An 11,730-nucleotide genomic window follows, 5' to 3' on the forward strand; every position below is an offset into this window, starting at 1 on the left:
GCGGGGGTTCATCTGATAAAAGTCACGTTCCATGGGTTAAATATCACATTATTGGGGTTGCTTCAACCTATGGAAAGAGAGTCAAAGTAGCCCAATTCCACTGGAAAACCAGACTCGGCAACAGACTGCAGATTTAAGACATTTCGTCCTGTGCACACATTTAGGTACATAAAATGATACGCTAATTTTTTTTGATCAACAGGTGTCAGAGATTTCGATATTCGACGAACATCAAATTCAAAACATCTTGGAGCCTGTAACTACAGAGTTTCTAGCTTGATTTCCAAATAGGGATACTGGAATTGCAATGACAAAACATTGAAAGTACAGTTATATTTGGACACAGGCACAATTTATATTATTTTAGCTGTTGACCAAAACATATTCAAGTCATTATATTATAAATTAAATATTAATCCAATTATAACATGAACATGGCCTAAAGGTGCACTGCTCCCCCTCTTTTTTTCCCAAGGGATCATAAGTAACTGGAAAGTTGACTCAAAAGACTTTTCATGGATAGATTCCTTTGTTGTTTCTACATCATTTAAGCGGGTAAAAGGTGCGGAGCTTAGCTTAAGTGTGACATTTGCATTTGGAAGCTTTGCTGTGAACAAACCTCATGCAGTCAAAGGAGCTCTCCATGCAAGGGAAACGGGTGATTGTAAGGCTTCAGAAAGAAAATAAATCGTTTTGTGCGAGACAGACTCGCTTTGTGGTAGTGGGAGGATCATTCAAAACGCAGTTTAGTTAAGTAAAGAGGTCTGTTTCTAGATGCTGTCAAATCCTCTCATTATAAAAACAAAAAACATACGCATAGGTACAAATGAAATGCAATAGGAAACACCTTTACTTCCATATAACGTTGGCATCCATTGATAGCACTCTCTTCTTCTTCTCCTGCTCCTTCCTATCCTTTTCTTGTTTAAAAAAAAAAAAAAAAAAAAAAAGCCTTGTGTCTGCGTTAGGTAAGACAAGACCCCACTCAAGAGCACTTATGCACTACTGCCCTTTTGCTGATATTAATTTGCTTCTATATGCCTACCTCATTTGTACGTCGCTTTGGATAAAGGCGTCTGCTAAATGACTAAATGTAAATGTAAATGTAAATGCATCCAGGCTCACATCATTTCCCTTTATGAAGTCGTGATTACAAGTGCTTTAATGTTGGAAGAATAACTTTTTCACTGCTTATAAAACATATAATATGCTTCGAATGATCGTTCATATCTAGCCTATAAATACACTACTCTAGTGACAAGACAAAGGATGTAGTTGTTGTGGGAACAGCAATGTTTAAAGTTTATGACCCGCGGCCGGCCAACTTTAAAACTCTGGTATCAATTTCTCAGTAGAAAATACAACCCGAGAGGCTGTTCGTGTCCAATTCTGAAACTATTTACAATTTCGATAACACGTAAGACACCATGACTCTCACAAACGGGTGACTAAGCAAGACGATGTCTTGTGATTAATCTACAACCAGACTGCGTGAATTTTACCTTGAATTTTTAACTCCCAGGATCACGTGGCCACTGCTCACATCTCCAAAATCGGGAACTGTTACATAGTTTACCAAATAAGCCAGGTTTATTTCAGTTAGTTTGTCAATTGACTTATAAAAATAAATCTGTGGCTTATTTTGTGATCTTGCTTTATGAAAGAGGCTCCAGTCAAACCATGTTCATTCACCTTTCAAAAGATTGTACTTTGTTCTGGTGGTCAAAAGAGAAATGGCACCTAACTGCTGTGTTGCCATGTGGCACTCACTAACTATAAAAATAAATAAAACATGAACGCTTTAATAAATTATGTGAAATATTTAACTTGAGCGACATTGTAGGATATTGTTATTATCAAAAGGGAAACGAGATGGTCATTTAATAATAATATAATTTCAAAACTTCAAAAATTTTATTTTAACATATAGCACATCAAAGATACTACATTGAATAATTAACTCCAAAAAATAAAACACAAACTATTTTTAGATTTTAACACATCTAGGTCTGACGTGATAATGGGAATAATATGCAGGATGATATTTGCTAATAGATATTACACTACATCCATACTACTTTAAATACTACTAAGGCTACTTCACAGTTCCTTAAATCAACCTACATTACTAGAAAGACTTACATTCTTTGAATCTGTTTAAAGTTTACTTAAACAAGGTCGATTTTACTGCACTTTGCATGCATTATATGAACTCTTTCTAGGTTTGCTCTCCTGATGAAACACCTCTCCACCTTCCCCCTTTCTCCAGCTTAATTTTTTGTCACTTTCCAGCCCCATGCTCTTCAGCTTTTTACTTATCTGGAAGACCAGAAAGAAAGAATTAAAAAAAACCCTAATAACAGCAACAATGTGAAAACACGCAAGGCTATGGGATGCTTTAGATGGTTGGCAAATTATTCGTTTAGAATTCGACAGTGAATTTGCTCAAGGAGAATACAAACCTCGTTCAGAATGGCTGCCTGTAATACAGGATCATTCAATGTGCATTTTCCAGTACAGGAAAATTTGAGTCTCACGATCTGGTTTTAATTAACCTGTCAGCTAGAGAAATACAGAAGTCACCCACAAAACACCCAAACACATAACAGTTCTTTTTAGTGTCTGTTTCGAGAATATGTACTGCACAGCTATATGTAGTTGGAATGACAATAAAAAGCCACTTGACTTGAAAAAGCTGCTGTAAAAATTGTGTTAATGGGGGAACTCACCTCCATAGCAGATAAAAGGCTGTTTTAACTGACAGTTGTATTGAGCCCATTTCCCAGAATTGGTTATTGACATACCAGCACAGAGACTAGTTCCTGAACTCAGGAATGGTTGATCTAGTGCCCAGTTTCTAAAGAGAAATAATTCCAATAGCTAGACCATGACCAAGAGTCCAGAAACAGACCAATCCAGAGCGATTCATTACTGAGCAGATTCTGCTGCTCTGGGCTGCTGATGCTCGCTAAATCAGTATGTTGTTGTCTGCAGTAAATCTGAGCATCTCTCCATGTCATAGCAGTTTCAGTTGTAATAAAACCAGTGCTGTCTGATGAGAAATACAAGACCAAGTAATAAGGACCAGCCCTCAGTCAGGGATAAACAAACTAGATTTGAGGACTCACCATTCAAACACACAAATGGGAGAATGGTGCTGCAGCTTTCATCATACCAGCTTCCATTAAAACTCCTCACACACTCCCCATCACCACTAGGTTCTCCTGGATGCCACATAGCGTCCTGCGAGACTGAATTGTCCCCTATAGACCAGACCCATCTTTTCCTCCCACAGCAGAGAGACCTATCCATACCGAACCATTGTCTCCAAGATCCATTGTGTTTACCAGCCTCCTCGCATCGTTTATGGACAGAACATTGGCCATATCGATGAATCTCGCTCTGCAGTATTTCAGAGCGCCTAGCCATGTCGCGCTTTAGGTTCATAAACTGGTATGTTGGTACAGAAGGCCTAGGCGCTTTAGGAGGAAAATGAAACGATTGTAAAGATCATTGGTAAAAACCAAAACAAAATCTTTACTTTAAAACTTAAAATCACATTGTCCAAAAACAAAGTGTTTTATCTCATATTTGAGAGCATTTTTCAAGTTAAAAGCTAATGAAATTACAGAGGGAAATATGCAAAGGTAACAGACTGAATATATAGCAGACAGTAATAGAATATATGCTGATATCAAGTTATCAGCATATTATTGTGCTGTTAAATACGCTGTAAAAAACTGCTGTTTTAACTTGAAATAACTTGCTGCCCTGCTGCCTAATTTTCTTTTAGTTAAGTCAACTTAAAATCTTTAGTTACTTTATGTCAATTTCAGTGAAAACTAAAATATTGTAGTTGTCTAAACTAATAATTTTTAGGCAGCAGGGTAACCAATTATTTCAAATTGAAACAGCAATTTTTTTGTTGTTGACATTTTTCATTTAGTCTAACATGATATTATTTGTTAGACGCTCACCTCCATAGCAGATAAACGGCTGCTTTAGATCACAGCTGTATTGAGCCCATCTGCCAGAATTGGCTCTTGTCATGCCTACACAGTTACCAGATTCTGAACTCTGGGATGGTTGACCCGCTGCCCAGTGTCTGAAGAAGAGGATCCATTTATCAGACCATTCCCAAGAGTCCAGAAACAGACCAATCCAAATGTAAAATCCAGATAAAAGAATCTTAGTTGTCTGGTTATTTTCCTCAGAGTTGTGGACGGTGATCAGGTCTGTGTGATACTGTCTGCAGTAGCTCTGAGCGTCACTCCAGTTTTTAGCAGATTGTATTAGGTATGTAATGTTTCCTATTGAGAGTTGCAAAGAAAAAGATCAAGCTCTTCTTTCCCAGGTAAAACTACACATTCACTATTTAACAAAAACTCACCTCTGTAGCATGTAAAATATCGTAATTGGGCACATGGAATACCATACCAGGACCCGGAAAAAGAAGATACACAATCTCCATCCTCAATTGGTTGTCCTGAAGACCAGTTATAGTACCCAGAAGTTGTGTTTTCTCCATTAGACCAACCCCAACGTGTCTTTGCCCCCTTCTTCAGTCCAATCCACACTGATCCGCTGTATCCAGCATTTATTATACTTACCAGCCTGTACACATCACCCATGCTGTCTACAGTAGCCAGATCAGTGTACTTCGATCTGCAGTAACTCTGAGCCTCTGGCCACGACATTCTTGTATCTATATAGTAGTACGAACGAGAAACAGCAGAAATGCTCCAGAAGAGCCCTGTTAAAAAAACAGGTTAAACCATTTACATATGAACACATCATCATAAATACAAATTATTTCACCAACCTGACAGCAGAAGCAGCACAAACAGACTCCCGTCCATGACTGCTCACACAGATACTCTCTGTTGGATTCTAATCAGGGGATGATTAAACATATGTTTTCTGTGTCACTGCACTCACAGTCTGGAAGTTTCCCTGTCTAGTAAGATCTAATCTGCTGGAACACACTGGATTAAAGAAAGGTTCTAGAGCGGTTTACATGCTATTCAATCTACAGTTCACATTTGAGCAGTTGTTGGAGACATGCTCAACTTGAGCTTAAGACATTTGCTGTAGATGTGTACAGCAGACGTAATTGATTCCTATAATAAATGATGTGTCTTCCTCATGAATAAATGTAATATAATTTGCTTAGGTTAGTTACATCAAACCTTCAAAAAAGTTCACAAATTCTATGAGACAAACCTATAATTTTTTTTACACAGTTTCTACATCAGACTGTTTAATTGAGTGCGTCACTTCTTTATTTGTAATTATTTGTGAAATTGCCACATTCCTTTATATCAGTCAAAAAGTGAACCACTATAAAAACTCTGAATCAAAGCATGACCCACTGGAACACCCCAAAATTCACTTTTACTAACATTTAACTACAGAACAAGCATCATAATGATACAAGGAGATTAAGTGTGCACCGTAATATGTCTTTTGGCTTCAGGGCTAACACGCAAATAAAATATATGCTGATTTTTGTGATGACAAGATGTAAGTGATTTTCATATTCAAATAGCACATTTTCATTTGTCATCTCATCACTGGACAAAGCATCTTGGGCAAAAAAAAAGATCATCTTGAAAATATAGATATTGAACATATCTAAGCACTACAGTTTAACACAAAATACAATTAAAAAAACATAAGAAAAATGTATTTTTACAAAAAGTACAATCATCGCCCATGCCAGTCAATTCCCATTATTGTTATTTATTATTATTATTTACATTGTGGTTTATAATAGACCAGTAAATGTTGCAACGCAAATGTTTTGCATGTCAGTTAACATAAAAAGTGAAAACACTTAAGAGATTAGATACTGGGTATGAATGTACTCATTCACATCATCGGCCCCACTTGACTTCATTTCAGTTCACAATAGTAAACATAAGATAATTAGCTGAGAATCATAATAGAATGATTTCTGAAGGATCACGTGAAGACTGGAGTTAAGGCACCTGAAAATTTAATTTTGCATCATAGGAATAAATTACATTTAAAAATGTATTAAAATAGAAAGCATTTTAATTTGTAATAACATTATATAATATTAAAGCTTTTATTATATTTAATTTTTTACTGCTTTAGTGAGCATAAGATAAGATTAAAAAAACACACTTTTGAATGGTTGTAAGTTAAATGAAGACATCATTCTTATTCAGGTGCTACTAGATTTGTCATTTTAAAATCCATTTACATTATCTTGAATTAAATTACAGTCAGATGTGAAATTGTAATTTCTTACCTGTTTTTTTTGTAAATCCTTTTTTCTAGAGAGACTTTCAGCTGATACTGTTACTGCTAACTGCTACTCAGCAGGATCATATACATCTACAAAAGTGACAACGTGAGACACTCTCCTTATTTTGGGTAACCATGCCCTAAATGTAAAGTAAAACAAAACAAAACAAAACATCATTGGTCACTTTACATGTTCAATTCTACATGTAATTGTAGCTTATTCTGTTGTACAATTCTACAACAGAATAAACCGATCTATTAAGTCTGATAAACTCCTCTTCCCTTGCCTATATATGTTTATTAGGTGCTTCCAGTTTTCCAGTAATGTGATCCACGGATTACTTCATATAAGCCTGGAACAGAAAGTGAACCATTACAGAAATGTGCGACATGGGGTCTGACCCACCTGAACACACACACACACACACTTCTGTGTGTTTAAATAACATCGCTGAATTACATAAGGATCAAAAGCTTTCACTCAAATGAAGATGTAACAGAGTAAGATCAATTCTAATTTTGTGACAAGAAGACTTGAGTACATTTTCATATTCAAATAGCTCATTTTCCTTTTTGGACCGTGCATCACACTGCTTGTCGCTGGACACTGCATTGTATACGAGTAGTAACTAATATTATCATCAGATTCTGACATATTTTGTCACCTTAGAATATGTACAGTATGATTGTAGTTAAATTTATATAATATATAATTACAATGTGCTTGCAATATGTTGGACTCAAGGTGTTTACAAGACCATTGGATCCAACAATATACATGCAATATACACATAATTCGTATATCCACCTATTAATTATCCAATATTTGAACTGACTTGGATTTAAAGACTTTTAAAAATGATTATACCTACACATTAGAAACCTTTCAGAAGGCAATAAGTCATATTCCGTATGCAGTACATGCAATGGATCAATAATGGAGTTTATCATCTATATGGATTCTTGTAAACATACTTGCTTAACCGATGTTTCATATATAGACAATAGTAATAACATACTGTGCATAATTCTGTAAACATAACAGTGTGTCTGTGGCATCATTCTGCATTCAGCAGACGTCTTCCCCATTTGATCAGACACAAAATTTCATGTTATTAAACACTTAAGGGTTTTATGGATCTTATATATCAAATTCAAAAATTAGATATGACTACACGTGTCATATAACATTTATTAACATGGTCATATATCAAATAACGGCTAGACATGTTTTAATTTATTTCTGATTTTTATCATTTGTTTTCCTTTATATTTTTACACAAACTTTCAGCTTCTACTAACACTTGAGGATGGTGGTGGACGATTAAAGTGCAGCATCTTATTTCGAACTGATGATGTTTTAAATCATTGCACAATTTAAATGAGAAACCTTTTATTACAATTAAATACCTTTCACTACATTTAAACAAAGTCTAATTGATTTTCCTCCTCAGTAAAATACAATTTAATCTTTAATCTAAAAGATTCAGTTTGCACCATAACATGCTACTATCTTATCACTATTCATGAATAACATGCCATGAATAACTTTGATATATTTAATAATTTGATTTCCTTAATGTTTCAGCACATTGTTGTTGATTACAACATCTTTTGACCAAAAGATATGTGGATATGAAGATATGTGACATTATTCGAATTGATGAAAAAGGATTGCAAACTAAAGTGTTTATTTGTTTACATTGTTGCATTTAATGAAATTTACAGTAGGTACAAAATAAATTACATACAGATTTTTTGAAGACAAATCATCAGTAATTTTCATATTCAAAGAGCTAATTTTGACTGAAGAAATTTTTGCATGTTGTCACTGATGATGTCAAAACATCTTGTCCTAAATGGCTCATGACTTTTGTTTCCAGAGTCGGCCACAAAACTCTAGTTTGAATAAGTTAATTCTGTTGATAGTTAAACCTACCTCCATGAGAGATAAAAGGCTGCTGTACCTTAGACCGTTTCCCAGAAATGTTTCCAGTCATTTCAACGGAGTCACCGGATCCTGAACTCTGAGATGGTTGACCTGCTGCTCAGTCTCTGAAGAAGCAGCTCTATTCATCAGACCCAAGAATCCTGGAACAAATCAACGCAGAGCCACAATCCTGTGGGAATATAACTATTGTGTAGGTTGTGGGGGGCCAAAGAGCCAGGGTGACGCCGAGGCGCTGGAGGTCCAAGGCGACGCCGCAGGCTTTGGCGACTGATGTGGAGACGGGGGACGGGAAGGACGCGGCGGAGCCAGAGCGACAGAGGACTGAGGTGGAGCCGGAGGGAATGAGGAGCCTGACAGAGCCGGGGAGATGGAGGGATGAGGCGAAGCCGGAGGAGAGGAATCCTGAGGCGATGGATGGTCGACGACAGACCAAGACGGAGCCGGAGGGACGATGGAGCCTGGTGGAGCTGGTGGACTGACGGACCACAGTGGAGAGGAGGGAGCTAGGAGCCCAGGGGGAGCCCACGGGTCTACGAGCCGAGGAGGAGTCCGGGACTCGGAGGCAGGACGGTGAGGCGAGGGATCCTCCATCCATTATGGCGATGGAGACCGGCAGTAACTCGCTGCAGTAACCGTCTTTAGCTCGGAATATCATTTCATACCGCCACCTTTTTTTTTTGATTGCCACTAGGTGCAACTTTTGAGGTAAAATATCGGTTGTACGCAAAGCAGCACTGAGCCCACAAACTCTGCTCTATCAAGCATTGCAGGCATGATGAAAAGAAAGTAAGACAAATTGATTGATCATCACATATTAGCGTCACACAAAGGAGGGGTTTGGGAAAATTATTAATTGAGCAAATTGTCTGGGAGTCGTTGCACGAGTAAGGTAAAGAGTAAGAATAAATGCATATTATAAGACAGTGAAAGTATTTTTGACCTTGCATGCATGACTCCTTGACTAAAGATTTCATTACCCAAAACAGGGGCACTTTAAACAGTGACTATTAATAAGTCTCGTCCATGAACCAGAAAGTCTGGTGAGAAAAGCGTACACAAATTCCACCCGTTTGATGTAATTGTCCCACTCACCTCCACACAACAACAGTATCTTAGCCATCTGATCTATCCGTAGTTTATCACCGAAGTTCCCAAAAGAAATGAACATTAGAATCAGTAAAAACTCAGACACCCTTTATTCCTTTTCACACAAATTTACAGTTGAGTAATAAAGTGTAATTTTTGCACAATTACTTGTTTTCTTGATTTGCAGGTGCTTTTTCTATTTGCATTTTCTAAAGCAAGCCAGAGGTGAAAGTGGCAGGGAAAAAGTCCATCGATGACAGAATGATAATTATGTCATCATTAGGGCTGCCAATTAACTTCAGCAATGTAAAATAATGGACAATTGTGATTCTCAGAAATAATTACATTTATATGGCGACTGAGAAATGTGTTGAGCACTGTCGGACACCTTACTGTACCTATTTATTATTATTATTATTATTATTTATTATTTATTATCCCTTTAAGTTTGGGTAGGTTATGCACCCTGCAGAAAGAGTGATAATTAATATTGTTATTTAAATCTGACAGGCTCATAACTTGTAAGACATGGTAAATACAGTTGCAAATGGACTTGCAAATTTGGCAGTCGCCATGCATTCGTGAAAATGAAAATGAAAATGCAAACGGTAATGCAAGATTTGCAGTTGCAATTCGACTATGTCACAATTTATGTGTCCACATATGGAAAAAACAAAAACCTGAATTACTTTTAAAAATGGTTCTGAATATTCTTCCATAATGCAGACAGTAAATCAAATACAGAATGAATTTAAATAAATTAAATAAAACAGATGTTTGAGAAAAGAGCAGTTTTTTTTTACTTTTTACTCAAATCTGACATTTACAAAATTTGCTGTTTACATTTACTATGACATACAGAAATCTTAAAATAGGAAAAATAGGCACTGTATTATTGCAGCTGAGTCTCCTGTGAGTTTATTTTGGCAATGATATTATATTTTATATATCAAAAGGAATATACATATACATATACATACAATAGGCTATGTATAAAAATCTCAAAATGCATATACTAAAGTACTTAAATTAGCCTATAATTATTCAGGAAGATCCATATTTTGTTAATATTGTATTGTTGTACTACTGTTCCTCTAAACAATATAGTAACATTAACTGATATTTTTTAAAACTGTGTTGAAGCTTTAAAAAATACATTACACATTCCTAATACATTTACTATCTAAATTCACTATATGGTTGTTCTCCTGATGAAACACCTCTCCATCCCCTCCCTTTCTCCATCTTATGTTGCTTTCACTCTCCAACATCATGTTCTTCAGCTTTTCACTTATCTGAAAGACCAGCAAGAAAGAATGAAATCAAACCTGTCAAAACTTGTCTGAAATTAATGTTTCATATCATTTTAGCCCTAAATCAACAACAAAATCAGCAATAACAATGATAGTTGTGACATGAGTGGTGCTTGTTTGGTTTAAGGTAATATAATGCATTCTTCTTCAGCCATTTTTTCGAGAGCATACTGTACTTGGCAATTAAGTCGTTGCACCAGAATTGGACACTAAGCACCGTTTAAAGCAGATACAAACCTTATTCAGAATAGCTGCCTGTAGTGAAGGATCATTCAATGCACATTTTCCCTTACATGTGACTTTCAATCTCACAATTTGTTTTCTTATGTCATCTAGAAAAATAAAATACATCAGTAAAGGAAACATATTTCAGCTGTTTGTAATCAGTCGCGTCTTTCAAAGCACCTCATCATCTTTATTTTTTTTTTCTTCCCGTAGTTGTATATGTATATACTGTATATTGTGGGTAGGTTACAGTACAGGTAAAGCATTATTTGTACATATTTATTTGTTCTAAACAGCAGACAAATTTCCGTCAGGGAATTTCCTGCAAGGTTGTCTTATCTCATTTGAATTTGATTCGGTTAACTGGGGAAACTCGCCTCCATAGCAGATAAACGGCTGCTGTAGACCACAGCTGTACTGAGACCATCTGCCAGAGTTGGTTCTTGTCATGCCAACACAGTTAGATCCTAAAGCCTGGGAAGGTTGACCTGCTGCCCAGTGTCTGAAACTCAGATCCCACTGATCAGACCATCCCCAAGAGTCCAGAAACAGACCAATCCAGATGTAATTGCTAAGTAAAAGAATTTGATTTATCTGATCATTTTCCTCAGAGCTGTGGATGGTGGCCAGGTCTGTGTGATACTGTCTGCAGTAGCTCTGAGCGTCACTCCATGTTTTGGAGCTCTGTACCAAGATGTATCCAGACTTTTCTATTCAGAGACACAAAGAAAGTATCAGTTCTCAGCACATCTTTTCCAATTAAACTGCACAAAAATGCATTTTAAATAATAAGGAATTCACCGTAGCACACAAAGTATAGATTCAAGTCACATGATGCATCATGCCAAAGCTCATAATATATAGCAGCACAAACTCCATCTC

The 11,730-nt window shown here is 36.4% G+C and overlaps 1 pseudogene; it reads right to left on the bottom strand.

Annotated features, from left to right (window-relative positions):
- Positions 1-2,049: 2,049 nt before the first annotated feature.
- LOC122327378 lies at positions 2,050-6,381 on the bottom strand (annotated as a pseudogene).
- Positions 6,382-11,730: the final 5,349 nt, after the last annotated feature.

The sequence above is a fragment of the Puntigrus tetrazona genome, chromosome 2 (assembly GCF_018831695.1).
Source record: "Puntigrus tetrazona isolate hp1 chromosome 2, ASM1883169v1, whole genome shotgun sequence".
In the NCBI taxonomy this organism is placed as follows: Eukaryota; Metazoa; Chordata; class Actinopteri; order Cypriniformes; family Cyprinidae; genus Puntigrus; species Puntigrus tetrazona.